General features: G+C 49.2%; 61 non-coding genes and 5 pseudogenes across 61 annotated transcripts; all 66 read right to left on the reverse strand.

Annotated features, from left to right (window-relative positions):
- Nucleotides 1-76: 76 nt before the first annotated feature.
- Nucleotides 77-195, reverse strand: LOC148708860 (5S ribosomal RNA). Its single transcript, XR_015984951.2, has one exon. It is a non-coding gene; the product is annotated as a 5S ribosomal RNA (ribosomal RNA).
- A 245-nt stretch (nucleotides 196-440) lies between these two features.
- On the reverse strand, nucleotides 441-559 carry LOC148708861 (5S ribosomal RNA). The gene has a single exon (XR_016403032.1). It is a non-coding gene; the product is annotated as a 5S ribosomal RNA (ribosomal RNA).
- A 247-nt stretch (nucleotides 560-806) lies between these two features.
- Nucleotides 807-925, reverse strand: LOC148708862 (5S ribosomal RNA; annotated as a pseudogene).
- Nucleotides 926-1,170: 245 nt separating this feature from the next.
- LOC148708863 (5S ribosomal RNA) lies at nucleotides 1,171-1,289 on the reverse strand. The gene has a single exon (XR_015983717.2). It is a non-coding gene; the product is annotated as a 5S ribosomal RNA (ribosomal RNA).
- A 247-nt stretch (nucleotides 1,290-1,536) lies between these two features.
- On the reverse strand, nucleotides 1,537-1,655 carry LOC148708864 (5S ribosomal RNA). Its single transcript, XR_015978544.2, has one exon. It is a non-coding gene; the product is annotated as a 5S ribosomal RNA (ribosomal RNA).
- A 246-nt stretch (nucleotides 1,656-1,901) lies between these two features.
- On the reverse strand, nucleotides 1,902-2,020 carry LOC148711054 (5S ribosomal RNA). The gene has a single exon (XR_015980143.1). It is a non-coding gene; the product is annotated as a 5S ribosomal RNA (ribosomal RNA).
- A 245-nt stretch (nucleotides 2,021-2,265) lies between these two features.
- On the reverse strand, nucleotides 2,266-2,384 carry LOC148708866 (5S ribosomal RNA). The gene has a single exon (XR_015984953.2). It is a non-coding gene; the product is annotated as a 5S ribosomal RNA (ribosomal RNA).
- A 246-nt stretch (nucleotides 2,385-2,630) lies between these two features.
- On the reverse strand, nucleotides 2,631-2,749 carry LOC148708867 (5S ribosomal RNA). Its single transcript, XR_016413033.1, has one exon. It is a non-coding gene; the product is annotated as a 5S ribosomal RNA (ribosomal RNA).
- A 248-nt stretch (nucleotides 2,750-2,997) lies between these two features.
- LOC148708868 (5S ribosomal RNA) lies at nucleotides 2,998-3,116 on the reverse strand. Its single transcript, XR_015978101.2, has one exon. It is a non-coding gene; the product is annotated as a 5S ribosomal RNA (ribosomal RNA).
- Nucleotides 3,117-3,363: 247 nt separating this feature from the next.
- LOC148708869 (5S ribosomal RNA) lies at nucleotides 3,364-3,482 on the reverse strand. The gene has a single exon (XR_015983728.2). It is a non-coding gene; the product is annotated as a 5S ribosomal RNA (ribosomal RNA).
- A 246-nt stretch (nucleotides 3,483-3,728) lies between these two features.
- Nucleotides 3,729-3,847, reverse strand: LOC148708870 (5S ribosomal RNA). Its single transcript, XR_015981033.2, has one exon. It is a non-coding gene; the product is annotated as a 5S ribosomal RNA (ribosomal RNA).
- A 247-nt stretch (nucleotides 3,848-4,094) lies between these two features.
- On the reverse strand, nucleotides 4,095-4,213 carry LOC148711060 (5S ribosomal RNA). Its single transcript, XR_015980527.2, has one exon. It is a non-coding gene; the product is annotated as a 5S ribosomal RNA (ribosomal RNA).
- Nucleotides 4,214-4,458: 245 nt separating this feature from the next.
- LOC148711061 (5S ribosomal RNA) lies at nucleotides 4,459-4,577 on the reverse strand. The gene has a single exon (XR_015980146.2). It is a non-coding gene; the product is annotated as a 5S ribosomal RNA (ribosomal RNA).
- Nucleotides 4,578-4,822: 245 nt separating this feature from the next.
- LOC148708873 (5S ribosomal RNA) lies at nucleotides 4,823-4,941 on the reverse strand. Its single transcript, XR_015978641.2, has one exon. It is a non-coding gene; the product is annotated as a 5S ribosomal RNA (ribosomal RNA).
- Nucleotides 4,942-5,187: 246 nt separating this feature from the next.
- Nucleotides 5,188-5,306, reverse strand: LOC148708874 (5S ribosomal RNA). The gene has a single exon (XR_016413055.1). It is a non-coding gene; the product is annotated as a 5S ribosomal RNA (ribosomal RNA).
- Nucleotides 5,307-5,554: 248 nt separating this feature from the next.
- LOC148708875 (5S ribosomal RNA) lies at nucleotides 5,555-5,673 on the reverse strand. The gene has a single exon (XR_015979831.2). It is a non-coding gene; the product is annotated as a 5S ribosomal RNA (ribosomal RNA).
- Nucleotides 5,674-5,920: 247 nt separating this feature from the next.
- On the reverse strand, nucleotides 5,921-6,039 carry LOC148708876 (5S ribosomal RNA). Its single transcript, XR_015979280.1, has one exon. It is a non-coding gene; the product is annotated as a 5S ribosomal RNA (ribosomal RNA).
- Nucleotides 6,040-6,285: 246 nt separating this feature from the next.
- LOC148708877 (5S ribosomal RNA) lies at nucleotides 6,286-6,404 on the reverse strand. The gene has a single exon (XR_015979281.2). It is a non-coding gene; the product is annotated as a 5S ribosomal RNA (ribosomal RNA).
- Nucleotides 6,405-6,651: 247 nt separating this feature from the next.
- On the reverse strand, nucleotides 6,652-6,770 carry LOC148708878 (5S ribosomal RNA). Its single transcript, XR_015978642.2, has one exon. It is a non-coding gene; the product is annotated as a 5S ribosomal RNA (ribosomal RNA).
- A 245-nt stretch (nucleotides 6,771-7,015) lies between these two features.
- Nucleotides 7,016-7,134, reverse strand: LOC148708879 (5S ribosomal RNA). Its single transcript, XR_016412607.1, has one exon. It is a non-coding gene; the product is annotated as a 5S ribosomal RNA (ribosomal RNA).
- A 247-nt stretch (nucleotides 7,135-7,381) lies between these two features.
- On the reverse strand, nucleotides 7,382-7,500 carry LOC148708880 (5S ribosomal RNA). Its single transcript, XR_015978103.2, has one exon. It is a non-coding gene; the product is annotated as a 5S ribosomal RNA (ribosomal RNA).
- A 246-nt stretch (nucleotides 7,501-7,746) lies between these two features.
- On the reverse strand, nucleotides 7,747-7,865 carry LOC148708881 (5S ribosomal RNA). Its single transcript, XR_015983739.2, has one exon. It is a non-coding gene; the product is annotated as a 5S ribosomal RNA (ribosomal RNA).
- Nucleotides 7,866-8,111: 246 nt separating this feature from the next.
- On the reverse strand, nucleotides 8,112-8,230 carry LOC148708882 (5S ribosomal RNA). The gene has a single exon (XR_015978545.2). It is a non-coding gene; the product is annotated as a 5S ribosomal RNA (ribosomal RNA).
- Nucleotides 8,231-8,476: 246 nt separating this feature from the next.
- On the reverse strand, nucleotides 8,477-8,595 carry LOC148711072 (5S ribosomal RNA). Its single transcript, XR_015981902.2, has one exon. It is a non-coding gene; the product is annotated as a 5S ribosomal RNA (ribosomal RNA).
- Nucleotides 8,596-8,841: 246 nt separating this feature from the next.
- LOC148708884 (5S ribosomal RNA) lies at nucleotides 8,842-8,960 on the reverse strand. Its single transcript, XR_015984954.2, has one exon. It is a non-coding gene; the product is annotated as a 5S ribosomal RNA (ribosomal RNA).
- A 248-nt stretch (nucleotides 8,961-9,208) lies between these two features.
- On the reverse strand, nucleotides 9,209-9,327 carry LOC148708885 (5S ribosomal RNA). The gene has a single exon (XR_016411757.1). It is a non-coding gene; the product is annotated as a 5S ribosomal RNA (ribosomal RNA).
- Nucleotides 9,328-9,574: 247 nt separating this feature from the next.
- On the reverse strand, nucleotides 9,575-9,693 carry LOC148711075 (5S ribosomal RNA). Its single transcript, XR_015980148.2, has one exon. It is a non-coding gene; the product is annotated as a 5S ribosomal RNA (ribosomal RNA).
- Nucleotides 9,694-9,939: 246 nt separating this feature from the next.
- On the reverse strand, nucleotides 9,940-10,058 carry LOC148708887 (5S ribosomal RNA). Its single transcript, XR_015979467.2, has one exon. It is a non-coding gene; the product is annotated as a 5S ribosomal RNA (ribosomal RNA).
- Nucleotides 10,059-10,305: 247 nt separating this feature from the next.
- LOC148708888 (5S ribosomal RNA) lies at nucleotides 10,306-10,424 on the reverse strand. The gene has a single exon (XR_015978104.2). It is a non-coding gene; the product is annotated as a 5S ribosomal RNA (ribosomal RNA).
- Nucleotides 10,425-10,669: 245 nt separating this feature from the next.
- Nucleotides 10,670-10,788, reverse strand: LOC148708889 (5S ribosomal RNA). Its single transcript, XR_015983750.2, has one exon. It is a non-coding gene; the product is annotated as a 5S ribosomal RNA (ribosomal RNA).
- Nucleotides 10,789-11,035: 247 nt separating this feature from the next.
- On the reverse strand, nucleotides 11,036-11,154 carry LOC148708890 (5S ribosomal RNA; annotated as a pseudogene).
- Nucleotides 11,155-11,400: 246 nt separating this feature from the next.
- LOC148711080 (5S ribosomal RNA) lies at nucleotides 11,401-11,519 on the reverse strand. The gene has a single exon (XR_015978030.2). It is a non-coding gene; the product is annotated as a 5S ribosomal RNA (ribosomal RNA).
- A 246-nt stretch (nucleotides 11,520-11,765) lies between these two features.
- Nucleotides 11,766-11,884, reverse strand: LOC148708892 (5S ribosomal RNA). The gene has a single exon (XR_015984955.2). It is a non-coding gene; the product is annotated as a 5S ribosomal RNA (ribosomal RNA).
- Nucleotides 11,885-12,130: 246 nt separating this feature from the next.
- On the reverse strand, nucleotides 12,131-12,249 carry LOC148708893 (5S ribosomal RNA). Its single transcript, XR_016400465.1, has one exon. It is a non-coding gene; the product is annotated as a 5S ribosomal RNA (ribosomal RNA).
- A 248-nt stretch (nucleotides 12,250-12,497) lies between these two features.
- On the reverse strand, nucleotides 12,498-12,616 carry LOC148708894 (5S ribosomal RNA). The gene has a single exon (XR_015978348.2). It is a non-coding gene; the product is annotated as a 5S ribosomal RNA (ribosomal RNA).
- A 247-nt stretch (nucleotides 12,617-12,863) lies between these two features.
- On the reverse strand, nucleotides 12,864-12,982 carry LOC148708895 (5S ribosomal RNA). Its single transcript, XR_015979468.2, has one exon. It is a non-coding gene; the product is annotated as a 5S ribosomal RNA (ribosomal RNA).
- Nucleotides 12,983-13,228: 246 nt separating this feature from the next.
- LOC148708896 (5S ribosomal RNA) lies at nucleotides 13,229-13,347 on the reverse strand. Its single transcript, XR_015980773.2, has one exon. It is a non-coding gene; the product is annotated as a 5S ribosomal RNA (ribosomal RNA).
- Nucleotides 13,348-13,594: 247 nt separating this feature from the next.
- Nucleotides 13,595-13,713, reverse strand: LOC148708897 (5S ribosomal RNA). Its single transcript, XR_015983761.2, has one exon. It is a non-coding gene; the product is annotated as a 5S ribosomal RNA (ribosomal RNA).
- Nucleotides 13,714-13,958: 245 nt separating this feature from the next.
- LOC148708898 (5S ribosomal RNA) lies at nucleotides 13,959-14,077 on the reverse strand. The gene has a single exon (XR_015978547.2). It is a non-coding gene; the product is annotated as a 5S ribosomal RNA (ribosomal RNA).
- A 247-nt stretch (nucleotides 14,078-14,324) lies between these two features.
- On the reverse strand, nucleotides 14,325-14,443 carry LOC148711088 (5S ribosomal RNA). The gene has a single exon (XR_015978031.2). It is a non-coding gene; the product is annotated as a 5S ribosomal RNA (ribosomal RNA).
- A 247-nt stretch (nucleotides 14,444-14,690) lies between these two features.
- Nucleotides 14,691-14,809, reverse strand: LOC148708900 (5S ribosomal RNA). The gene has a single exon (XR_015984956.2). It is a non-coding gene; the product is annotated as a 5S ribosomal RNA (ribosomal RNA).
- A 245-nt stretch (nucleotides 14,810-15,054) lies between these two features.
- On the reverse strand, nucleotides 15,055-15,173 carry LOC148708901 (5S ribosomal RNA). The gene has a single exon (XR_016412609.1). It is a non-coding gene; the product is annotated as a 5S ribosomal RNA (ribosomal RNA).
- A 247-nt stretch (nucleotides 15,174-15,420) lies between these two features.
- Nucleotides 15,421-15,539, reverse strand: LOC148708902 (5S ribosomal RNA). The gene has a single exon (XR_015978349.2). It is a non-coding gene; the product is annotated as a 5S ribosomal RNA (ribosomal RNA).
- Nucleotides 15,540-15,785: 246 nt separating this feature from the next.
- Nucleotides 15,786-15,904, reverse strand: LOC148708903 (5S ribosomal RNA). Its single transcript, XR_015979470.2, has one exon. It is a non-coding gene; the product is annotated as a 5S ribosomal RNA (ribosomal RNA).
- A 246-nt stretch (nucleotides 15,905-16,150) lies between these two features.
- LOC148708904 (5S ribosomal RNA) lies at nucleotides 16,151-16,269 on the reverse strand. The gene has a single exon (XR_015980775.2). It is a non-coding gene; the product is annotated as a 5S ribosomal RNA (ribosomal RNA).
- A 246-nt stretch (nucleotides 16,270-16,515) lies between these two features.
- LOC148708905 (5S ribosomal RNA) lies at nucleotides 16,516-16,634 on the reverse strand. The gene has a single exon (XR_015983772.2). It is a non-coding gene; the product is annotated as a 5S ribosomal RNA (ribosomal RNA).
- A 246-nt stretch (nucleotides 16,635-16,880) lies between these two features.
- On the reverse strand, nucleotides 16,881-16,999 carry LOC148708906 (5S ribosomal RNA). Its single transcript, XR_015978549.2, has one exon. It is a non-coding gene; the product is annotated as a 5S ribosomal RNA (ribosomal RNA).
- Nucleotides 17,000-17,245: 246 nt separating this feature from the next.
- LOC148711096 (5S ribosomal RNA) lies at nucleotides 17,246-17,364 on the reverse strand. The gene has a single exon (XR_015981212.2). It is a non-coding gene; the product is annotated as a 5S ribosomal RNA (ribosomal RNA).
- A 246-nt stretch (nucleotides 17,365-17,610) lies between these two features.
- On the reverse strand, nucleotides 17,611-17,729 carry LOC148708908 (5S ribosomal RNA; annotated as a pseudogene).
- Nucleotides 17,730-17,972: 243 nt separating this feature from the next.
- Nucleotides 17,973-18,091, reverse strand: LOC148708909 (5S ribosomal RNA). The gene has a single exon (XR_016400986.1). It is a non-coding gene; the product is annotated as a 5S ribosomal RNA (ribosomal RNA).
- Nucleotides 18,092-18,339: 248 nt separating this feature from the next.
- On the reverse strand, nucleotides 18,340-18,458 carry LOC148708910 (5S ribosomal RNA). The gene has a single exon (XR_015978350.2). It is a non-coding gene; the product is annotated as a 5S ribosomal RNA (ribosomal RNA).
- A 246-nt stretch (nucleotides 18,459-18,704) lies between these two features.
- LOC148708911 (5S ribosomal RNA) lies at nucleotides 18,705-18,823 on the reverse strand. The gene has a single exon (XR_015979471.2). It is a non-coding gene; the product is annotated as a 5S ribosomal RNA (ribosomal RNA).
- Nucleotides 18,824-19,068: 245 nt separating this feature from the next.
- LOC148708912 (5S ribosomal RNA) lies at nucleotides 19,069-19,187 on the reverse strand (annotated as a pseudogene).
- A 246-nt stretch (nucleotides 19,188-19,433) lies between these two features.
- LOC148708913 (5S ribosomal RNA) lies at nucleotides 19,434-19,552 on the reverse strand. Its single transcript, XR_015979283.2, has one exon. It is a non-coding gene; the product is annotated as a 5S ribosomal RNA (ribosomal RNA).
- Nucleotides 19,553-19,800: 248 nt separating this feature from the next.
- LOC148708914 (5S ribosomal RNA) lies at nucleotides 19,801-19,919 on the reverse strand. The gene has a single exon (XR_015984958.2). It is a non-coding gene; the product is annotated as a 5S ribosomal RNA (ribosomal RNA).
- A 248-nt stretch (nucleotides 19,920-20,167) lies between these two features.
- Nucleotides 20,168-20,286, reverse strand: LOC148708915 (5S ribosomal RNA). Its single transcript, XR_016403394.1, has one exon. It is a non-coding gene; the product is annotated as a 5S ribosomal RNA (ribosomal RNA).
- Nucleotides 20,287-20,532: 246 nt separating this feature from the next.
- Nucleotides 20,533-20,650, reverse strand: LOC148708916 (5S ribosomal RNA). The gene has a single exon (XR_015978351.2). It is a non-coding gene; the product is annotated as a 5S ribosomal RNA (ribosomal RNA).
- A 247-nt stretch (nucleotides 20,651-20,897) lies between these two features.
- LOC148708917 (5S ribosomal RNA) lies at nucleotides 20,898-21,016 on the reverse strand. The gene has a single exon (XR_015979472.2). It is a non-coding gene; the product is annotated as a 5S ribosomal RNA (ribosomal RNA).
- A 246-nt stretch (nucleotides 21,017-21,262) lies between these two features.
- LOC148708918 (5S ribosomal RNA) lies at nucleotides 21,263-21,381 on the reverse strand. The gene has a single exon (XR_015978105.2). It is a non-coding gene; the product is annotated as a 5S ribosomal RNA (ribosomal RNA).
- Nucleotides 21,382-21,626: 245 nt separating this feature from the next.
- On the reverse strand, nucleotides 21,627-21,745 carry LOC148708919 (5S ribosomal RNA; annotated as a pseudogene).
- Nucleotides 21,746-21,991: 246 nt separating this feature from the next.
- Nucleotides 21,992-22,110, reverse strand: LOC148708920 (5S ribosomal RNA). The gene has a single exon (XR_015978106.2). It is a non-coding gene; the product is annotated as a 5S ribosomal RNA (ribosomal RNA).
- A 248-nt stretch (nucleotides 22,111-22,358) lies between these two features.
- Nucleotides 22,359-22,477, reverse strand: LOC148708921 (5S ribosomal RNA). The gene has a single exon (XR_015983794.2). It is a non-coding gene; the product is annotated as a 5S ribosomal RNA (ribosomal RNA).
- A 248-nt stretch (nucleotides 22,478-22,725) lies between these two features.
- On the reverse strand, nucleotides 22,726-22,844 carry LOC148708922 (5S ribosomal RNA). Its single transcript, XR_015978551.2, has one exon. It is a non-coding gene; the product is annotated as a 5S ribosomal RNA (ribosomal RNA).
- A 246-nt stretch (nucleotides 22,845-23,090) lies between these two features.
- On the reverse strand, nucleotides 23,091-23,209 carry LOC148711112 (5S ribosomal RNA). The gene has a single exon (XR_015980152.2). It is a non-coding gene; the product is annotated as a 5S ribosomal RNA (ribosomal RNA).
- A 247-nt stretch (nucleotides 23,210-23,456) lies between these two features.
- LOC148708924 (5S ribosomal RNA) lies at nucleotides 23,457-23,575 on the reverse strand. Its single transcript, XR_015984959.2, has one exon. It is a non-coding gene; the product is annotated as a 5S ribosomal RNA (ribosomal RNA).
- Nucleotides 23,576-23,821: 246 nt separating this feature from the next.
- LOC148708925 (5S ribosomal RNA) lies at nucleotides 23,822-23,940 on the reverse strand. The gene has a single exon (XR_016400487.1). It is a non-coding gene; the product is annotated as a 5S ribosomal RNA (ribosomal RNA).
- Between the last annotated feature and the right edge of the window lie 54 nt (nucleotides 23,941-23,994).

Genomic DNA, 23,994 nt, shown 5'->3' on the forward strand with positions numbered 1-23,994 from the left:
CGAAGAGGAAAAGCCAAAAGCCAAAAAATTAAAAATAAATATTATCAAAAAATAAAAAAGCGGGCAAAAAATAAAAAGGGTGCAACACGAGGACTTCCCAGGGGGTCACCCATCCTAGTACTTCTCTCGCCCAAGCACGCTTAACTGCGGAGTTATGATGGGATCCGGTGCATTAGTGCTGGTATGATCACACCCATGACATGCCCTTCGAAACTCCCTTTTATGACAAAGCAGCAGACCGCGACGGCCCGAGACATTCGCGCTGCCGGGGCCGTTCTGGCGTAGGATTCAACGCGCTGTTCCGCTATGCGGCATGGCACCGCCAGTCTCCGGACTCAGTTTATTTTCGGAAAAAAAAATTATCCGAAGAGGAAAAGCCAAAAGCCGAAAAATTAAAAATAAATATTATCAAAAAATAAAAAAGCGGGCAAAAAATAAAAAGGGTGCAACACGAGGACTTCCCAGGGGGTCACCCATCCTAGTACTACTCTCGCCCAAGCATGCTTAACTACGGAGTTCTGATGGGATCCGGTGCATTAGTGCTGGTATGATCGCACCCATGACATGCCCTTCGAAACTCCCTTTTATGACAAAGCAGCAGACCTCGACGGCCCGAGACATTCACGCTGCCGGGGCCGTTCTGGCGTAGGATTCAACGCGCTGGTCCCGCTATGCGGCATGGCACCGCCAGTCTCCGGACTCAGTTTATTTTCGGGGGGAAAAAATTATCCGAAGAGGAAAAGCCAAAAGCCAAAAAATTAAAAATAAATATTATCAAAAAATAAAAAAGCGGGCAAAAAATAAAAAGGGTGCAACACGAGGACTTCCCAGGGGGTCACCCATCCTAGTACTTCTCTCGCCCAAGCACGCCTAACTGCGGAGTTATGATGGGATCCGGTGCATTAGTGCTGGTATGATCGCACCCATGACATGCCCTTCGAAACTCCCTTTTATGACAAAGCAGCAGACCGCGACGGCCCGAGACATTCGCGCTGCCGGGGCCGTTCTGGCGTAGGATTCAACTCGCTGTTCCGCTATGCGGCATGGCACCGCCCGTCTCCGGACTCAGTTTATTTTCGGGAAAAAAAATTATCCGAAGAGGAAAAGCCAAAAGCCGAAAAATTAAAAATAAATATTATCAAAAAATAAAAAAGCGGGCAAAAAATAAAAAGGGTGCAACACGAGGACTTCCCAGGGGGTCACCCATCCTAGTACTACTCTCGCCCAAGCACGCTTAACTGCGGAGTTCTGATGGGATCCGGTGCATTAGTGCTGGTATGATCGCACCCATGACCTGCCCTTCGAAACTCCCTTTTATGACAAAGCAGCAGACCTCGACGGCCCGAGACATTCACGCTGCCGGGGCCGTTCTGGCGTAGGATTCAACGCGCTGGTCCCGCTATGCGGCATGGCACCGCCAGTCTCCGGACTCAGTTTATTGTCGGGGAAAAAAAATTATCCGAAGACGAAAAGCCAAAAGCCGAAAAATTAAAAATAAATATTATCAAAAAATAAAAAAGCGGGCAAAAAATAAAAAGGGTGCAACACGAGGACTTCCCAGGGGGTCACCCATCCTAGTACTACTCTCGCCCAAGCACGCTTAACTGCGGAGTTCTCATGGGATCCGGTGCATTAGTGCTGGTATGATCGCACCAAAGACATGCCCTTCGAAACTCCCTTTTAAGGCAAAGCAGCAGACCTCGACGGCCCGAGACATTCGCGCTGCCGGGGCCGTTCTGGCGTATGATTCAACGCGCTGTTCCGCTATGCGGCATGGCACCGCCAGTCTCCGGACTCAGTTTATTTTCGGGGGGAAAAAATTATCCGAAGAGGAAAAGCCAAAAGCCAAAAAATTAAAAATAAATATTATCAAAAAATAAAAAAGCGGGCAAAAAATAAAAAGGGTGCAACACGAGGACTTCCCAGGGGGTCACCCATCCTAGTACTTCTCTCGCCCAAGCACGCTTAACTGCGGAGTTATGATGGGATCCGGTGCATTAGTGCTGGTATGATCGCACCCATGACATGCCCTTCGAAACTCCCTTTAATGACAAAGCAGTAGACCGCGACGGCCCGAGACATTCGCGCCGCCGGGGCCGTTCTGGCGTAGGATTCAACGCGCTGTTCCGCTATGCGGCATGGCACCGCCAGTCTCCGGACTCAGTTTATTTTCGGGAAAAAAAATTATCCGAAGAGGAAAAGCCAAAAGCCGAAAAATTAAAAATAAATATTATCAAAAAATAAAAAAGCGGGCAAAAAATAAAAAGGGTGCAACACGAGGACTTCCCAGGGGGTCACCCATCCTAGTACTATTCTCGCCCAAGCACGCTTAACTGCGGAGTTCTGATCGGATCCGGTGCATTAGTGCTGGTATGATCGCACCCATGACATGCCCTTCGAAACTCCCTTTTATGACGAAGCAGCAGACCTCGACGGCCCGAGGCATTCGCGCTGTCGGGGCCGTTCTGGCGTAGGATTCAACGCGCTGTTCCGCTATGCGGCATGGCACCGCGAGTCTCCGGACTCAGTTTATTTTCGGGGGAAAAAAATTATCCGAAGAGGAAAAGCCAAAAGCCGACAAATTAAAAATAAATATTATCAAAAAATAAAAAAGCGGGCAAAAAATAAAAGGGGTGCAACACGAGGACTTCCCAGGGGGTCACCCATCCTAGTACTACTCTCGCCCAAGCACGCTTAACTGCGGAGTTCTGATGGGATCCGGTGCATTAGTGCTGGTATGATCGCACCCATGACATGCCCATCGAAACTCCCTTTTATGACAAAGCAGCAGACCTCGACGGCCCGAGACATTCGCGCCGCCGGGGCCGTTCTGGTGTAGGATTCAACGCGCTGGTCCCGCTATGCGGCATAGCACCGCCAGTCTCCGGACTCAGTTTATTTTCGGGGGAAAAAAATTATCCGAAGAGGAAAAGCCAAAAGCCGAAAAATTAAAAATAAATATTATCAAAAAATAAAAAAGTGGAGAAAAAAATAAAAAGGGTGCAACACGAGGACTTCCCAGGGGGTCACCCATCCTAGTACTACTCTCGCCCAAGCACGCTTAACTGCGGAGTTCTGATGGGATCCGGTGCATTAGTGCTGGTATGATCGCACCCATGACATGCCCATCGAAACACCCTTTTATGACAAAGCAGCAGACCTCGACGGCCCGAGACATTCGCGCTGCCGGGGCCGTTCTGGCGTAGGATTCAATGCGCTGTTCCGCTATGCGGCATGGCACCGCGAGTCTCCGGACTCAGTTTATTTTCGGGGGAAAAAAATTATCCGAAGAGGAAAAGCCAAAAGCCGAAAAATTAAAAATAAATATTATCAAAAAATAAAAAAGTGGGCAAAAAATAAAAAGGGGTGCAAGACGAGGACTTCCCAGGGGGTCACCCATCCTAGTACTACTCTCGCCCAAGCACGCTTAACTGCGGAGTTCTGATGGGATCCGGTGCATTAGGGCTGGTATGATCGCACCCATGACATGCCCATCGAAACACCCTTTTATGACAAAGCAGCAGACCTCGACGGCCCGAGACATTCGTGCTGCCGGGGCCGTTCTGGCGTAGGATTCAATGCGCTGTTCCGCTATGCGGCATGGCACCGCGAGTCTCCGGACTCAGTTTATTTTCGAGGGAAAAAAATTATCCGAAGAGGAAAAGCCAAAAGCCAAAAAATTAAAAATAAATGTTATCAAAAAAGAAAAATGCGGGCAAAAAATAAAAGGGGTGCAACACGAGGACTTCCCAGGGGGTCACCCATCCTAGTACTACTCTCGCCCAAGCACGCTTAACTGCGGAGTTCTGATGGGATCCGGTGCATTAGTGCTGGTATGATCGCACCCATGATATGCCCTTCGAAACTCCCTTTTAAAACAAAGCAGCAGACCTCGACGGCCCGAGACATTCGCGCTGCCGGGGCCGTTCTGGCGTAGGATTCAACGCGCTGGTCCCGCTATGCGGCATGGCACCGCCAGTCTCCGGACCCAGTTTATTGTCGGGGGAAAAAAATTATCCGAAGAGGAAAAGCCAAAAGCCAAAAAATTAAAAATAAATATTATCAAAAAATAAAAAAGCGGGCAAAAAATAAAAAGGGTGCAACACGAGGACTTCCCAGGGGGTCACCCATCCTAGTACTTCTCTCGCCCAAGCACGCTTAACTGCGGAGTTATGATGGGATCCGGTGCATTAGTGCTGGTATGATCACACCCATGACATGCCCTTCGAAACTCCCTTTTATGACAAAGCAGCAGACCGCGACGGCCCGAGACATTCGCGCTGCCGGGGCCGTTCTGGCGTAGGATTCAACGCGCTGTTCCGCTATGCGGCATGGCACCGCCAGTCTCCGGACTCAGTTTATTTTCGGAAAAAAAAATTATCCGAAGAGGAAAAGCCAAAAGCCGAAAAATTAAAAATAAATATTATCAAAAAATAAAAAAGCGGGCAAAAAATAAAAAGGGTGCAACACGAGGACTTCCCAGGGGGTCACCCATCCTAGTACTACTCTCGCCCAAGCACGCTTAACTACGGAGTTCTGATGGGATCCGGTGCATTAGTGCTGGTATGATCGCACCCATGACATGCCCTTCGAAACTCCCTTTTATGACAAAGCAGCAGACCGCGACGGCCCGAGACATTCGCGCTGCCGGGGCCGTTCTGGCGTAGGATTCAACGCGCTGTTCCGCTATGCGGCATGGCACCGCCAGTCTCCGGACTCAGTTTATTTTCGGAAAAAAAAATTATCCGAAGAGGAAAAGCCAAAAGCCGAAAAATTAAAAATAAATATTATCAAAAAATAAAAAAGCGGGCAAAAAATAAAAAGGGTGCAACACGAGGACTTCCCAGGGGGTCACCCATCCTAGTACTATTCTCGCCCAAGCACGCTTAACTGCGGAGTTCTGATCGGATCCGGTGCATTAGTGCTGGTATGATCGCACCCATGACATGCCCTTCGAAACTCCCTTTTATGACGAAGCAGCAGACCTCGACGGCCCGAGGCATTCGCGCTGTCGGGGCCGTTCTGGCGTAGGATTCAACGCGCTGTTCCGCTATGCGGCATGGCACCGCGAGTCTCCGGACTCAGTTTATTTTCGGGGGAAAAAAATTATCCGAAGAGGAAAAGCCAAAAGCCGACAAATTAAAAATAAATATTATCAAAAAATAAAAAAGCGGGCAAAAAATAAAAGGGGTGCAACACGAGGACTTCCCAGGGGGTCACCCATCCTAGTACTACTCTCGCCCAAGCACGCTTAACTGCGGAGTTCTGATGGGATCCGGTGCATTAGTGCTGGTATGATCGCACCCATGACATGCCCATCGAAACTCCCTTTTATGACAAAGCAGCAGACCTCGACGGCCCGAGACATTCGCGCCGCCGGGGCCGTTCTGGTGTAGGATTCAACGCGCTGGTCCCGCTATGCGGCATAGCACCGCCAGTCTCCGGACTCAGTTTATTTTCGGGGGAAAAAAATTATCCGAAGAGGAAAAGCCAAAAGCCGAAAAATTAAAAATAAATATTATCAAAAAATAAAAAAGTGGAGAAAAAAATAAAAAGGGTGCAACACGAGGACTTCCCAGGGGGTCACCCATCCTAGTACTACTCTCGCCCAAGCACGCTTAACTGCGGAGTTCTGATGGGATCCGGTGCATTAGTGCTGGTATGATCGCACCCATGACATGCCCATCGAAACACCCTTTTATGACAAAGCAGCAGACCTCGACGGCCCGAGACATTCGCGCTGCCGGGGCCGTTCTGGCGTAGGATTCAATGCGCTGTTCCGCTATGCGGCATGGCACCGCGAGTCTCCGGACTCAGTTTATTTTCGGGGGAAAAAAATTATCCGAAGAGGAAAAGCCAAAAGCCGAAAAATTAAAAATAAATATTATCAAAAAATAAAAAAGTGGGCAAAAAATAAAAAGGGGTGCAAGACGAGGACTTCCCAGGGGGTCACCCATCCTAGTACTACTCTCGCCCAAGCACGCTTAACTGCGGAGTTCTGATGGGATCCGGTGCATTAGGGCTGGTATGATCGCACCCATGACATGCCCATCGAAACACCCTTTTATGACAAAGCAGCAGACCTCGACGGCCCGAGACATTCGTGCTGCCGGGGCCGTTCTGGCGTAGGATTCAATGCGCTGTTCCGCTATGCGGCATGGCACCGCGAGTCTCCGGACTCAGTTTATTTTCGAGGGAAAAAAATTATCCGAAGAGGAAAAGCCAAAAGCCAAAAAATTAAAAATAAATGTTATCAAAAAAGAAAAATGCGGGCAAAAAATAAAAGGGGTGCAACACGAGGACTTCCCAGGGGGTCACCCATCCTAGTACTACTCTCGCCCAAGCACGCTTAACTGCGGAGTTCTGATGGGATCCGGTGCATTAGTGCTGGTATGATCGCACCCATGATATGCCCTTCGAAACTCCCTTTTAAAACAAAGCAGCAGACCTCGACGGCCCGAGACATTCGCGCTGCCGGGGCCGTTCTGGCGTAGGATTCAACGCGCTGGTCCCGCTATGCGGCATGGCACCGCCAGTCTCCGGACCCAGTTTATTGTCGGGGGAAAAAAATTATCCGAAGAGGAAAAGCCAAAAGCCAAAAAATTAAAAATAAATATTATCAAAAAATAAAAAAGCGGGCAAAAAATAAAAAGGGTGCAACACGAGGACTTCCCAGGGGGTCACCCATCCTAGTACTTCTCTCGCCCAAGCACGCTTAACTGCGGAGTTATGATGGGATCCGGTGCATTAGTGCTGGTATGATCACACCCATGACATGCCCTTCGAAACTCCCTTTTATGACAAAGCAGCAGACCGCGACGGCCCGAGACATTCGCGCTGCCGGGGCCGTTCTGGCGTAGGATTCAACGCGCTGTTCCGCTATGCGGCATGGCACCGCCAGTCTCCGGACTCAGTTTATTTTCGGAAAAAAAAATTATCCGAAGAGGAAAAGCCAAAAGCCGAAAAATTAAAAATAAATATTATCAAAAAATAAAAAAGCGGGCAAAAAATAAAAAGGGTGCAACACGAGGACTTCCCAGGGGGTCACCCATCCTAGTACTACTCTCGCCCAAGCACGCTTAACTACGGAGTTCTGATGGGATCCGGTGCATTAGTGCTGGTATGATCGCACCCATGACATGCCCTTCGAAACTCCCTTTTATGACAAAGCAGCAGACCTCGACGGCCCGAGACATTCACGCTGCCGGGGCCGTTCTGGCGTAGGATTCAACGCGCTGGTCCCGCTATGCGGCATGGCACCACCAGTCTCCGGACTCAGTTTATTGTCGGGGGAAAAAAATTATCCGAAGAGGAAAAGCCAAAAGCCGAAAAATTAAAAATAAATATTATCAAAAAATAAAAAAGCGGGCAAAAAATAAAAAGGGTGCAACACGAGGACTTCCCAGGGGGTCACCCATCCTAGTACTGCTCTCACCCAAGCACGCTTAACTGCGGAGTTCTGATGGGATCCGGTGCATTAGTGCTGGTATGATCGCACCCAAGACATGCCCTTCGAAACTCCCTTTTAAGACAAAGCAGCAGACCTCGACGGCCCGAGACATTCGCGCTGCCGGGGCCGTTCTGGAGTATGATTCAACGCGCTGTTCCGCTATGCGGCATGGCACCGCCAGTCTCCGGACTCAGTTTATTTTCTGGGGGAAAAAATTATCCGAAGAGGAAAAGCCAAAAGCCAAAAAATTAAAAATAAATATTACCAAAAAATAAAAAAGCGGGCAAAAAATAAAAAGGGTGCAACACGAGGACTTCCCAGGGGGTCACCCATCCTAGTACTTCTCTCGCCCAAGCACGCTTAACTGCGGAGTTATGATGGGATCCGGTGCATTAGTGCTGGTATGATCGCACCCAAGACATGCCCTTCGAAACTCCCTTTTAAGACAAAGCAGCAGACCTCGACGGCCCGAGACATTCGCGCTGCCGGGGCCGTTCTGGCGTATGATTCAACGCGCTGTTCCGCTATGCGGCATGGCACCGCCGGTCTCCGGACTCAGTTTATTTTCTGGGGGAAAAAATTATCCGAAGAGGAAAAGCCAAAAGCCAAAAAATTAAAAATAAATATTACCAAAAAATAAAAAAACGGGCAAAAAATAAAAAGGGTGCAACACGAGGACTTCCCAGGGGGTCACCCATCCTAGTACTTCTCTCACCCAAGCACGCTTAACTGCGGAGTTATGATGGGATCCGGTGCATTAGTGCTGGTATGATCGCACCCATGACATGCCCTTCGAAACTCCCTTTTATGACAAAGCAGCAGACCTCGACGGCCCGAGGCATTCGCGCTGCCGGGGCCGTTCTGGCGTAGGATTCAACGCGCTGTTCCGCTATGCGGCATGGCACCGCGAGTCTCCGGACTCAGTTTATTTTCGGGGGAAAAAAATTATCCGAAGAGGAAAAGCCAAAAGCCGAAAAATTAAAAATAAATATTATCAAAAAATAAAAAAGCGGGCAAAAAATAAAAAGGGTGCAACACGAGGACTTCCCAGGGGGTCACCCATCCTAGTACTATTCTCGCCCAAGCACGCTTAACTGCGGAGTTCTGATCGGATCCGGTGCATTAGTGCTGGTATGATCGCACCCATGACATGCCCTTCGAAACTCCCTTTTATGACGAAGCAGCAGACCTCGACGGCCCGAGGCATTCGCGCTGTCGGGGCCGTTCTGGCGTAGGATTCAACGCGCTGTTCCGCTATGCGGCATGGCACCGCGAGTCTCCGGACTCAGTTTATTTTCGGGGGAAAAAAATTATCCGAAGAGGAAAAGCCAAAAGCCGACAAATTAAAAATAAATATTATCAAAAAATAAAAAAGCGGGCAAAAAATAAAAGGGGTGCAACACGAGGACTTCCCAGGGGGTCACCCATCCTAGTACTACTCTCGCCCAAGCACGCTTAACTGCGGAGTTCTGATGGGATCCGGTGCATTAGTGCTGGTATGATCGCACCCATGACATGCCCATCGAAACTCCCTTTTATGACAAAGCAGCAGACCTCGACGGCCCGAGACATTCGCGCCGCCGGGGCCGTTCTGGTGTAGGATTCAACGCGCTGGTCCCGCTATGCGGCATGGCACCGCCAGTCTCCGGACTCAGTTTATTTTCGGGGGAAAAAAATTATCCGAAGAGGAAAAGCCAAAAGCCGAAAAATTAAAAATAAATATTATCAAAAAATAAAAAAGTGGAGAAAAAAATAAAAAGGGTGCAACACGAGGACTTCCCAGGGGGTCACCCATCCTAGTACTACTCTCGCCCAAGCACGCTTAACTGCGGAGTTCTGATGGGATCCGGTGCATTAGTGCTGGTATGATCGCACCCATGACATGCCCATCGAAACACCCTTTTATGACAAAGCAGCAGACCTCGACGGCCCGAGACATTCGCGCTGCCGGGGCCGTTCTGGCGTAGGATTCAATGCGCTGTTCCGCTATGCGGCATGGCACCGCGAGTCTCCGGACTCAGTTTATTTTCGGGGGAAAAAAATTATCCGAAGAGGAAAAGCCAAAAGCCGAAAAATTAAAAATAAATATTATCAAAAAATAAAAAAGTGGGCAAAAAATAAAAAGGGGTGCAAGACGAGGACTTCCCAGGGGGTCACCCATCCTAGTACTACTCTCGCCCAAGCACGCTTAACTGCGGAGTTCTGATGGGATCCGGTGCATTAGGGCTGGTATGATCGCACCCATGACATGCCCATCGAAACACCCTTTTATGACAAAGCAGCAGACCTCGACGGCCCGAGACATTCGTGCTGCCGGGGCCGTTCTGGCGTAGGATTCAATGCGCTGTTCCGCTATGCGGCATGGCACCGCGAGTCTCCGGACTCAGTTTATTTTCGAGGGAAAAAAATTATCCGAAGAGGAAAAGCCAAAAGCCAAAAAATTAAAAATAAATGTTATCAAAAAAGAAAAATGCGGGCAAAAAATAAAAGGGGTGCAACACGAGGACTTCCCAGGGGGTCACCCATCCTAGTACTACTCTCGCCCAAGCACGCTTAACTGCGGAGTTCTGATGGGATCCGGTGCATTAGTGCTGGTATGATCGCACCCATGATATGCCCTTCGAAACTCCCTTTTAAAACAAAGCAGCAGACCTCGACGGCCCGAGACATTCGCGCTGCCGGGGCCGTTCTGGCGTAGGATTCAACGCGCTGGTCCCGCTATGCGGCATGGCACCGCCAGTCTCCGGACCCAGTTTATTGTCGGGGGAAAAAAATTATCCGAAGAGGAAAAGCCAAAAGCCAAAAAATTAAAAATAAATATTATCAAAAAATAAAAAAGCGGGCAAAAAATAAAAAGGGTGCAACACGAGGACTTCCCAGGGGGTCACCCATCCTAGTACTTCTCTCGCCCAAGCACGCTTAACTGCGGAGTTATGATGGGATCCGGTGCATTAGTGCTGGTATGATCACACCCATGACATGCCCTTCGAAACTCCCTTTTATGACAAAGCAGCAGACCGCGACGGCCCGAGACATTCGCGCTGCCGGGGCCGTTCTGGCGTAGGATTCAACGCGCTGTTCCGCTATGCGGCATGGCACCGCCAGTCTCCGGACTCAGTTTATTTTCGGAAAAAAAAATTATCCGAAGAGGAAAAGCCAAAAGCCGAAAAATTAAAAATAAATATTATCAAAAAATAAAAAAGCGGGCAAAAAATAAAAAGGGTGCAACACGAGGACTTCCCAGGGGGTCACCCATCCTAGTACTACTCTCGCCCAAGCACGCTTAACTACGGAGTTCTGATGGGATCCGGTGCATTAGTGCTGGTATGATCGCACCCATGACATGCCCTTCGAAACTCCCTTTTATGACAAAGCAGCAGACCTCGACGGCCCGAGACATTCACGCTGCCGGGGCCGTTCTGGCGTAGGATTCAACGCGCTGGTCCCGCTATGCGGCATGGCACCACCAGTCTCCGGACGCAGTTTATTGTCGGGGGAAAAAAATTATCCGAAGAGGAAAAGCCAAAAGCCGAAAAATTAAAAATAAATATTATCAAAAAATAAAAAAGCGGGCAAAAAATAAAAAGGGTAAAACACGAGGACTTCCCAGGGGGTCACCCATCCTAGTACTGCTCTCACCCAAGCACGCTTAACTGCGGAGTTCTGATGGGATCCGGTGCATTAGTGCTGGTATGATCGCACCCAAGACATGCCCTTCGAAACTCCCTTTTAAGACAAAGCAGCAGACCTCGACGGCCCGAGACATTCGCGCTGCCGGGGCCGTTCTGGAGTATGATTCAACGCGCTGTTCCGCTATGCGGCATGGCACCGCCAGTCTCCGGACTCAGTTTATTTTCTGGGGGAAAAAATTATCCGAAGAGGAAAAGCCAAAAGCCAAAAAATTAAAAATAAATATTACCAAAAAATAAAAAAGCGGGCAAAAAATAAAAAGGGTGCAACACGAGGACTTCCCAGGGGGTCACCCATCCTAGTACTTCTCTCGCCCAAGCACGCTTAACTGCGGAGTTATGATGGGATCCGGTGCATTAGTGCTGGTATGATCGCACCCAAGACATGCCCTTCGAAACTCCCTTTTAAGACAAAGCAGCAGACCTCGACGGCCCGAGACATTCGCGCTGCCGGGGCCGTTCTGGCGTATGATTCAACGCGCTGTTCCGCTATGCGGCATGGCACCGCCGGTCTCCGGACTCAGTTTATTTTCTGGGGGAAAAAATTATCCGAAGAGGAAAAGCCAAAAGCCAAAAAATTAAAAATAAATATTACCAAAAAATAAAAAAGCGGGCAAAAAATAAAAAGGGTGCAACACGAGGACTTCCCAGGGGGTCACCCATCCTAGTACTTCTCTCACCCAAGCACGCTTAACTGCGGAGTTATGATGGGATCCGGTGCATTAGTGCTGGTATGATCGCACCCATGACATGCCCTTCGAAACTCCCTTTTATGACAAAGCAGCAGACCTCGACGGCCCGAGGCATTCGCGCTGCCGGGGCCGTTCTGGCGTAGGATTCAACGCGCTGTTCCGCTATGCGGCATGGCACCGCGAGTCTCCGGACTCAGTTTATTTTCGGGGGAAAAAAATTATCCGAAGAGGAAAAGCCAAAAGCCGACAAATTAAAAATAAATATTATCAAAAAATAAAAAAGCGGGCAAAAAATAAAAGGGGTGCAACACGAGGACTTCCCAGGGGGTCACCCATCCTAGTACTACTCTCGCCCAAGCACGCTTAACTGCGGAGTTCTGATGGGATCCGGTGCATTAGTGCTGGTATGATCGCACCCATGACATGCCCATCGAAACTCCCTTTTATGACAAAGCAGCAGACCTCGACGGCCCGAGACATTCGCGCCGCCGGGGCCGTTCTGGTGTAGGATTCAACGCGCTGGTCCCGCTATGCGGCATAGCACCGCCAGTCTCCGGACTCAGTTTATTTTCGGGGGAAAAAAATTATCCGAAGAGGAAAAGCCAAAAGCCGAAAAATTAAAAATAAATATTATCAAAAAATAAAAAAGTGGAGAAAAAAATAAAAAGGGTGCAACACGAGGACTTCCCAGGGGGTCACCCATCCTAGTACTACTCTCGCCCAAGCACGCTTAACTGCGGAGTTCTGATGGGATCCGGTGCATTAGTGCTGGTATGATCGCACCCATGACATGCCCATCGAAACACCCTTTTATGACAAAGCAGCAGACCTCGACGGCCCGAGACATTCGCGCTGCCGGGGCCGTTCTGGCGTAGGATTCAATGCGCTGTTCCGCTATGCGGCATGGCACCGCGAGTCTCCGGACTCAGTTTATTTTCGGGGGAAAAAAATTATCCGAAGAGGAAAAGCCAAAAGCCGAAAAATTAAAAATAAATATTATCAAAAAATAAAAAAGTGGGCAAAAAATAAAAAGGGGTGCAAGACGAGGACTTCCCAGGGGGTCACCCATCCTAGTACTACTCTCGCCCAAGCACGCTTAACTGCGGAGTTCTGATGGGATCCGGTGCATTAGGGCTGGTATGATCGCACCCATGACATGCCCATCGAAACACCCTTTTATGACAAAGCAGCAGACCTCGACGGCCCGAGACATTCGTGCTGCCGGGGCCGTTCTGGCGTAGGATTCAATGCGCTGTTCCGCTATGCGGCATGGCACCGCGAGTCTCCGGACTCAGTTTATTTTCGAGGGAAAAAAATTATCCGAAGAGGAAAAGCCAAAAGCCAAAAAATTAAAAATAAATGTTATCAAAAAAGAAAAATGCGGGCAAAAAATAAAAGGGGTGCAACACGAGGACTTCCTAGGGGGTCACCCATCCTAGTACTACTCTCGCCCAAGCACGCTTAACTGCGGAGTTCTGATGGGATCCGGTGCATTAGTGCTGGTATGATCGCACCCATGATATGCCCTTCGAAACTCCCTTTTAAAACAAAGCAGCAGACCTCGACGGCCCGAGACATTCGCGCTGCCGGGGCCGTTCTGGCGTAGGATTCAACGCGCTGGTCCCGCTATGCGGCATGGCACCGCCAGTCTCCGGACCCAGTTTATTGTCGGGGGAAAAAAATTATCCGAAGAGGAAAAGCCAAAAGCCAAAAAATTAAAAATAAATATTATCAAAAAATAAAAAAGCGGGCAAAAAATAAAAAGGGTGCAACACGAGGACTTCCCAGGGGGTCACCCATCCTAGTACTTCTCTCGCCCAAGCACGCTTAACTGCGGAGTTATGATGGGATCCGGTGCATTAGTGCTGGTATGATCACACCCATGACATGCCCTTCGAAACTCCCTTTTATGACAAAGCAGCAGACCGCGACGGCCCGAGACATTCGCGCTGCCGGGGCCGTTCTGGCGTAGGATTCAACGCGCTGTTCCGCTATGCGGCATGGCACCGCCAGTCTCCGGACTCAGTTTATTTTCGGAAAAAAAAATTATCCGAAGAGGAAAAGCCAAAAGCCGAAAAATTAAAAATAAATATTATCAAAAAATAAAAAAGCGGGCAAAAAATAAAAAGGGTGCAACACGAGGACTTCCCAGGGGGTCACCCATCCTAGTACTACTCTCGCCCAAGCACGCTTAACTACGGAGTTCTGATGGGATCCGGTGCATTAGTGCTGGTATGATCGCACCCATGACATGCCCTTCGAAACTCCCTTTTATGACAAAGCAGCAGACCTCGACGGCCCGAGACATTCACGCTGCCGGGGCCGTTCTGGCGTAGGATTCAACGCGCTGGTCCCGCTATGCGGCATGGCACCACCAGTCTCCGGACTCAGTTTATTGTCGGGGGAAAAAAATTATCCGAAGAGGAAAAGCCAAAAGCCGAAAAATTAAAAATAAATATTATCAAAAAATAAAAAAGCGGGCAAAAAATAAAAAGGGTGCAACACGAGGACTTCCCAGGGGGTCACCCATCCTAGTACTGCTCTCACCCAAGCACGCTTAACTGCGGAGTTCTGATGGGATCCGGTGCATTAGTGCTGGTATGATCGCACCCATGATATGCCCTTCGAAACTCCCTTTTAAAACAAAGCAGCAGACCTCGACGGCCCGAGACATTCGCGCTGCCGGGGCCGTTCTGGCGTAGGATTCAACGCGCTGGTGCCGCTATGCGGCATGGCACCGCCAGTCTCCGGACCCAGTTTATTGTCGGGGGAAAAAAATTATCCGAAGAGGAAAAGCCAAAAGCCAAAAAATTAAAAATAAATATTATCAAAAAATAAAAAAGCGGGCAAAAAATAAAAAGGGTGCAACACGAGGACTTCCCAGGGGGTCACCCATCCTAGTACTTCTCTCGCCCAAGCACGCTTAACTGCGGAGTTATGATGGGATCCGGTGCATTAGTGCTGGTATGATCACACCCATGACATGCCCTTCGAAACTCCCTTTTATGACAAAGCAGCAGACCGCGACGGCCCGAGACATTCGCGCTGCCGGGGCCGTTCTGGCGTAGGATTCAACGCGCTGTTCCGCTATGCGGCATGGCACCGCCAGTCTCCGGACTCAGTTTATTTTCGGAAAAAAAAATTATCCGAAGAGGAAAAGCCAAAAGCCGAAAAATTAAAAATAAATATTATCAAAAAATAAAAAAGCGGGCAAAAAATAAAAAGGGTGCAACACGAGGACTTCCCAGGGGGTCACCCATCCTAGTACTACTCTCGCCCAAGCACGCTTAACTACGGAGTTCTGATGGGATCCGGTGCATTAGTGCTGGTATGATCGCACCCATGACATGCCCTTCGAAACTCCCTTTTATGACAAAGCAGCAGACCTCGACGGCCCGAGACATTCACGCTGCCGGGGCCGTTCTGGCGTAGGATTCAACGCGCTGGTCCCGCTATGCGGCATGGCACCACCAGTCTCCGGACTCAGTTTATTGTCGGGGGAAAAAAATTATCCGAAGAGGAAAAGCCAAAAGCCGAAAAATTAAAAATAAATATTATCAAAAAATAAAAAAGCGGGCAAAAAATAAAAAGGGTGCAACACGAGGACTTCCCAGGGGGTCACCCATCCTAGTACTGCTCTCACCCAAGCACGCTTAACTACGGAGTTCTGATGGGATCCGGTGCATTAGTGCTGGTATGATCGCACCCAAGACATGCCCTTCGAAACTCCCTTTTAAGACAAAGCAGCAGACCTCGACGGCCCGAGACATTCGCGCTGCCGGGGCCGTTCTGGCGTATGATTCAACGCGCTGTTCCGCTATGCGGCATGGCACCGCCAGTCTCCGGACTCAGTTTATTTTCTGGGGGAAAAAATTATCCGAAGAGGAAAAGCCAAAAGCCAAAAAATTAAAAATAAATATTACCAAAAAATAAAAAAGCGGGCAAAAAATAAAAAGGGTGCAACACGAGGACTTCCCAGGGGGTCACCCATCCTAGTACTTCTCTCGCCCAAGCACGCTTAACTGCGGAGTTATGATGGGATCCGGTGCATTAGTGCTGGTATGATCGCACCCAAGACATGCCCTTCGAAACTCCCTTTTAAGACAAAGCAGCAGACCTCGACGGCCCGAGACATTCGCGCTGCCGGGGCCGTTCTGGCGTATGATTCAACGCGCTGTTCCGCTATGCGGCATGGCACCGCCAGTCTCCGGACTCAGTTTATTTTCTGGGGGAAAAAATTATCCGAAGAGGAAAAGCCAAAAGCCAAAAAATTAAAAATAAATATTACCAAAAAATAAAAAAGCGGGCAAAAAAAAAAAAGGGTGCAACACGAGGACTTCCCAGGGGGTCACCCATCCTAGTACTTCTCTCACCCAAGCACGCTTAACTGCGGAGTTATGATGGGATCCGGTGCATTAGTGCTGGTATGATCGCACCCATGACATGCCCTTCGAAACTCCCTTTTATGACAAAGCAGCAGACCTCGACGGCCCGAGGCATTCGCGCTGCCGGGGCCGTTCTGGCGTAGGATTCAACGCGCTGTTCCGCTATGCGGCATGGCACCGCGAGTCTCCGGACTCAGTTTATTTTCGGGGGAAAAAAATTATCCGAAGAGGAAAAGCCAAAAGCCGACAAATTAAAAATAAATATTATCAAAAAATAAAAAAGCGGGCAAAAAATAAAAGGGGTGCAACACGAGGACTTCCCAGGGGGTCACCCATCCTAGTACTACTCTCGCCCAAGCACGCTTAACTGCGGAGTTCTGATGGGATCCGGTGCATTAGTGCTGGTATGATCGCACCCATGACATGCCCATCGAAACTCCCTTTTATGACAAAGCAGCAGACCTCGATGGCCCGAGACATTCGCACTGCCGGGGCCGTTCTGGCGTAGGATTCAACACGCCGTTCCGCTATGCGGCATGGCACCGCCAGTCTCCGGACTCAGTTTATTTTCGGGGGAAAAAAATTATCCGAAGAGGAAAAGCCAAAAGCCGAAAAATAAAAAATAAATGTTATCAAAAAATAAAAAAGCGGGCAAAAAATAAAAGGGGTGCAACACGAGGACTTCCCAGGGGGTCACCCATCCTAGTACTACTCTCGCCCAAGCACGCTTAACTGCGGAGTTCTGATGGGATCTGGTGCATTAGTGCTGGTATGATCGCACCCATGACATGCCCTTCGAAACTCCCTTTTATGACAAAGCAGCAGACCTCGACGGCCCGAGACATTCGCGCTGCCGGGGCCGTTCTGGCGTAGGATTCAACGCGCTGTTCCGCTATGCGGCATGGCACCGCCAGTCTCCGGATTCAGTTTATTGTCGGGGGAAAAAAATTATCCGAAGAGGAAAAGCCAAAAGCCGAAAAATTAAAAATAAATATTATCAAAAAATAAAAAAGCGGGCAAAAAATAAAAAGGGTGCAACACGAGGACTTCCCAGGGGGTCACCCATCCTAGTACTACTCTCGCCCAAGCACGCTTAACTGCGGAGTTCTGATGGGATCCGGTGCATTAGTGCTGGTATGATTGCACCCAAGACATGCCCTTCGAAACTCCCTTTTAAGACAAAGTAGCAGACCTCGACGGCCTGAGACATTCGCGCTGCCGGGGCCGTTCTGGCATATGATTCAACGCGCTGTTCCGCTATGCGGCATGGCACCGCCAGTCTCCGGACTCAGTTTATTTTCGGGGGGAAAAAATTATCCGAAGAGGAAAAGCCAAAAGCCAAAAAATTAAAAATAAATATTATCAAAAAATAAAAAAGCGGGCAAAAAATAAAAAGGGTGCAACACGAGGACTTCCCAGGGGGTCACCCATCCTAGTACTTCTCTCGCCCAAGCACGCTTAACTGCGGAGCTATGATGGGATCCGGTGCATTAGTGCTGGTATGATCGCACCGATGACATGCCCTTCGAAACTCCCTTTTATGACAAAGCAGCAGACCGCAACGGCCCGAGACATTCGCGCTGCCGGGGCCGTTCTGGCTAGGATTCAACGCGCTGTTCCGCTACGCGGCATGGCACCGCCAGTCTCCGGACTCCGTTTATTTTCGGGAAAAAAAATTATCCGAAGAGGAAAAGCCAAAAGCCGAAAAATTAAAATAAATATTATCAAAAAATAAAAAAGCGGGCAAAAAATAAAAGGGGTGCAACACGAGGACTTCCCTGGGGGTCACCCATCCTAGTACTACTCTCGCCCAAGCACGCTTAACTGCGGAGTTCTGATGGGATCCGGTGCATTAGTGCTGGTATGATCGCACCCATGACATGCCCATCGAAACTCCCTTTTATGACAAAGCAGCAGACCTCGACGGCCCGAGACATTCGCGCCGCCGGGGCCGTTCTGGCGTAGGATTCAACGCGCTGGTCCCGCTATGCGTCATGGCACCGCCAGTCTCCGGACTCCGTTTATTTTCGGGGGAAAAAAATTATCCGAAGAGGAAAAGCCAAAAGCCGAAAAATTAAAAATAAATATTATCAAAAAATAAAAAAGTGGAGAAAAAAATAAAAAGGGTGCAACACGAGGACTTCCCAGGGGGTCACCCATCCTAGTACTACTCTCGCCCAAGCACGCTTAACTGCGGAGTTCTGATCGGATCAGGTGCATTAGTGCTGGTATGATCGCACCCAAGACATGCCCTTCGAAACTCCCTTTTATGACAAAGCAGCAGACCTCGACGGCCCGAGACATTCGCGCTGCCGGGGCCGTTTTGGCGTAGGATTCAACACGCTGTTCCGCTATGCGGCATGGCACCGCCAGTCTCCGAACTCAGTTTATTTTCGGAAAAAAAAAATTATCCGAAGAGGAAAAGCCAAAAGCCGAAAAATTAAAAATAAATATTATCGAAAAATAAAAAAGCGGGCAAAAAATAAAAAGGGTGCAACACGAGGACTTCCCAGGGGGTCACCCATCCTAGTACTACTCTCGCCCAAGCACGCTTAACTACAGAGTTCTGATGGGATCCGGTGCATTAGTGCTGGTATGATCGCACCCATGACATGCCCTTCGAAACTCCCTTTTATGACAAAGCAGCAGACCGCAACGGCCCGAGACATTCGCGCTGCCGGGGCCGTTCTGGCGTAGGATTCAACGCGCTGTTCCGCTATGCGGCATGGCACCGCCAGTCTCCGGACTCCGTTTATTTTCGGAAAAAAAAATTATCCGAAGAGGAAAAGCCAAAAGCCGAAAAATTAAAAATAAATATTATCAAAAAATAAAAAAGCGGGCAAAAAATAAAAAGGGTGCAACATGAGGACTTCCCAGGGGGTCACCCATCCTAGTACTACTCTCGCCCAAGAACGCTTAACTGCGGAGTTCTGATCGGATCCGGTGCATTAGTGCTGGTATGATCGCACCCATGACATGCCATTCGAAACTCCCTTTTATGACAAAGCAGCAGACCTCGACGGCCCGAGGCATTCGCGCTGCCGGGGCCGTTCTGGCGTAGGATTCAACGCGCTGTTCCGCTATGCGGCATGGCACCGCGAGTCTCCGGACTCAGTTTATTTTCGGGAGAAAAAAATTATCCGAAGAGAAAAAGCCAAAAGTCGAAAAATTAAAAATAAATATTATCAAAAAATAAAAAAGCGGGCAAAAAATAAAAGGGGTGCAACACGAGGACTTCTCTGGGGGTCACCCATCCTAGTACTACTCTCGCCCAAGCACGCTTAACTGCAGAGTTCTGATGGGATCCGGTGCATTAGTGCTGGTATGATCGCACCCATGACATGCCCGTCGAAACTCCCTTTTATGACAAAGCAGCAGACCTCGACGGCCCGAGACATTCGCGCCGCCGGGGCCGTTCTGGCGTAGGATTTAACGCGCTGGTCCCGCTATGCGGCATGGCACCGCCAGTCCCCGGACTCAGTTTATTTTCGGGGGAAAAAAATTATCCGAAGAGGAAAAGCCAAAAGCCGAAAAATTAAAAATAAATATTATCAAAAAATAAAAAAGTGGAGAAAAAAATAAAAAGGGTGCAACACGAGGACTTCCCAGGGGGTCACCCATCCTAGTACTACTCTCGCCCAAGCACGCTTAACTGCGGAGTTCTGATGGGATCCGGTGCATTAGTGCTGGTATGATCGCACCCATGACATGCCCATCGAAACTCCCTTTTATGACAAAGCAGCAGACCTCGACGGCCCGAGACATTCGCGCCGCCGGGGCCGTTCTGGCGTAGGATTCAACGCGCTGGTCCCGCTATGCGGCATGGCACCGCCAGTCTCCGGACTCAGTTTATTTTCGGGAAAAAAAAATTATCCGAAGAGGAAAAGCCAAAAGCCGAAAAATTAAAAATAAATATTATCAAAAAATAAAAAAGTGGAGAAAAAAATAAAAAGGGTGCAACACGAGGACTTCCCAGGGGGTCACCCATCCTAGTACTACTCTCGCCCAAGCACGCTTAACTGCGGAGTTCTGATGGGATCCGTTGCATTAGTGCTGGTATGATCGCACCCAAGACATGCCCTTCGAAACTCCCTTTTATGACAAAGCAGCAGACCTCGACGGCCCGAGACATTCGCGCTGCCGGGGCCGTTCTGGCGTAGGATTCAACACGCTGTTCCGCTATGCGGCATGGCACCGCCAGTCTCCGGACTCAGTTTATTTTCGGAAAAAAAAAATTATCCGAAGAGGAAAAGCCAAAAGCCGAAAAATTAAAAATAAATATTATCAAAAAATAAAAAAGCGGGCAAAAAATAAAAAGGGTGCAACACGAGGACTTCCCAGGGGGCACCCATCCTAGTACTACTCTCGCCCAAGCACGCTTAACTACGGAGTTCTGATGGGATCCGGTGCATTAGTGCTGGTATGATCGCACCCATGACATGCCCTTCGAAACTCCCTTTTATGACAAAGCAGCAGACCTCGACGGCCCGAGACATTCACGCTGCCGGGGCCGTTCTGGCGTAGGATTCAACGTGCTGGTCCCGCTATGCGGCATGGCACCGCCAGTCCCCGGACTCAGTTTATTGTCGGGGGAAAAAAATTATCCGAAGAGGAAAAGCCAAAAGCCGAAAAATAAAAAATAAATGTTATCAAAAAATAAAAAAGCGGGCAAAAAATAAAAGGGGTGCAACACGAGGACTTCCCAAGGGGTCACCCATCCTAGTACTACTCTCGCCCAAGCACGCTTAACTGCGGAGTTCTGATGGGATCCAGTGCATTAGTGCTGGTATGATCGCACCCATGACATGCCCATCGAAACTCCCTTTTATGACAAAGCAGCAGACCTCGACGGCCCGAGACATTCGCGCTGCCGGGGCCGTTTTGGCGTAGGATTCAACACGCTGTTCCGCTATGCGGCATGGCACCGCCAGTCTCCGAACTCAGTTTATTTTCGGAAAAAAAAAATTATCCGAAGAGGAAAAGCCAAAAGCCGAAAAATTAAAAATAAATATTATCAAAAAATAAAAAAGCGGGCAAAAAATAAAAAGGGTGCAACACGAGGACTTCCCAGGGGGTCACCCATCCTAGTACTACTCTCGCCCAAGCACGCTTAACTACAGAGTTCTGATGGGATCCGGTGCATTAGTGCTGGTATGATCGCACCCATGACATGCCCTTCGAAACTCCCTTTTATGACAAAGCAGCAGACCGCAACGGCCCGAGACATTCGCGCTGCCGGGGCCGTTCTGGCGTAGGATTCAACGCGCTGTACCGCTATGCGGCATGGCACCGCCAGTCTCCGGACTCCGTTTATTTTCGGAAAAAAAAATTATCCGAAGAGGAAAAGCCAAAAGCCGAAAAATTAAAAATAAATATTATCAAAAAATAAAAAAGCGGGCAAAAAATAAAAAGGGTGCAACATGAGGACTTCCCAGGGGGTCACCCATCCTAGTACTAGTCTCGCCCAAGAACGCTTAACTGCGGAGTTCTGATCGGATCCGGTGCATTAGTGCTGGTATGATCGCACCCATGACATGCCATTCGAAACTCCCTTTTATGACAAAGCAGCAGACCTCGACGGCCCGAGGCATTCGCGCTGCCGGGGCCGTTCTGGCGTAGGATTCAACGCGCTGTTCCGCTATGCGGCATGGCACCGCGAGTCTCCGGACTCAGTTTATTTTCGGGAGAAAAAAATTATCCGAAGAGAAAAAGCCAAAAGCCGAAAAATTAAAAATAAATATTATCAAAAAATAAAAAAGCGGGCAAAAAATAAAAGGGGTGCAACACGAGGACTTCCCTGGGGGTCACCCATCCTAGTACTACTCTCGCCCAAGCACGCTTAACTGCAGAGTTCTGATGGGATCCGGTGCATTAGTGCTGGTATGATCGCACCCATGACATGCCCGTCGAAACTCCCTTTTATGACAAAGCAGCAGACCTCGACGGCCCGAGACATTCGCGCCGCCGGGGCCGTTCTGGCGTAGGATTTAACGCGCTGGTCCCGCTATGCGGCATGGCACCGCCAGTCCCCGGACTCAGTTTATTTTCGGGGGAAAAAAATTATCCGAAGAGGAAAAGCCAAAAGCCGAAAAATTAAAAATAAATATTATCAAAAAATAAAAAAGTGGAGAAAAAAATAAAAAGGGTGCAACACGAGGACTTCCCAGGGGGTCACCCATCCTAGTACTACTCTCGCCCAAGCACGCTTAACTGCGGAGTTCTGATGGGATCCGGTGCATTAGTGCTGGTATGATCGCACCCATGACATGCCCATCGAAACTCCCTTTTATGACAAAGCAGCAGACCTCGACGGCCCGAGACATTCGCGCCGCCGGGGCCGTTCTGGAGTAGGATTCAACGCGCTGGTCCCGCTATGCGGCATGGCACCGCCAGTCTCCGGACTCAGTTTATTTTCGGGAAAAAAAAATTATCCGAAGAGGAAAAGCCAAAAGCCGAAAAATTAAAAATAAATATTATCAAAAAATAAAAAAGTGGAGAAAAAAATAAAAAGGGTGCAACACGAGGACTTCCCAGGGGGTCACCCATCCTAGTACTACTCTCGCCCAAGCACGCTTAACTGCGGAGTTCTGATGGGATCCGTTGCATTAGTGCTGGTATGATCGCACCCAAGACATGCCCTTCGAAACTCCCTTTTATGACAAAGCAGCAGACCTCGACGGCCCGAGACATTCGCGCTGCCGGGGCCGTTCTGGCGTAGGATTCAACACGCTGTTCCGCTACGCGGCATGGCACCGCCAGTCTCCGGACTCAGTTTATTTTCGGAAAAAAAAAATTATCCGAAGAGGAAAAGCCAAAAGCCGAAAAATTAAAAATAAATATTATCAAAAAATAAAAAAGCGGGCAAAAAATAAAAAGGTTGCAACACGAGGACTTCCCAGGGGGTCACCCATCCTAGTACTACTCTCGCCCAAGCACGCTTAACTACGGAGTTCTGATGGGATCCGGTGCATTAGTGCTGGTATGATCGCACCCATGACATGCCCTTCGAAACTCCCTTTTATGACAAAGCAGCAGACCTCGACGGCCCGAGACATTCACGCTGCCGGGGCCGTTCTGGCGTAGGATTCAACGCGCTGGTCCCGCTATGCGGCATGGCACCGCCAGTCCCCGGACTCAGTTTATTGTCGGGGGAAAAAAATTATCCGAAGAGGAAAAGCCAAAAGCCGAAAAATAAAAAATAAATGTTATCAAAAAATAAAAAAGCGGGCAAAAAATAAAAGGGGTGCAACACGAGGACTTCCCAAGGGGTCACCCATCCTAGTACTACTCTCGCCCAAGCACGCTTAACTGCGGAGTTCTGATGGGATCCAGTGCATTAGTGCTGGTATGATCGCACCCATGACATGCCCATCGAAACTCCCTTTTGTGACAAAGCAGCAGACCTCGATGGCCCGAGACATTCGCGCTGCCGGGGCCGTTCTGGCGTAGGATTCAACACGCCGTTCCGCTATGCGGCATGGCACCGCCAGTCTCCGGACTCAGTTTATTTTCGGGGAAAAAAAATTATCCGAAGAGGAAAAGCCAAAAGCCGAAAAATAAAAAATAAATGTTATCAAAAAATAAAAAAGCGGGCAAAAAATAAAAGGGGTGCAACACGAGGACTTCCCAGGGGGTCACCCATCCTAGTACTACTCTCGCCCAAGCACGCTTAACTGCGGAGTTCTGATGGGATCCGGTGCATTAGTGCTGGTATGATCGCACCCATGACATGCCCTTCGAAACTCCCTTTTATGACAAAGCAGCAGACCTCGACGGCC

Source organism: Phoenix dactylifera, chromosome 4, assembly GCF_051530095.1.
Source record: "Phoenix dactylifera cultivar Ajwa chromosome 4, Ajwa_hap1_PhDact_Kaust_v1.1, whole genome shotgun sequence".
Taxonomy (NCBI): domain Eukaryota; kingdom Viridiplantae; phylum Streptophyta; class Magnoliopsida; order Arecales; family Arecaceae; genus Phoenix; species Phoenix dactylifera.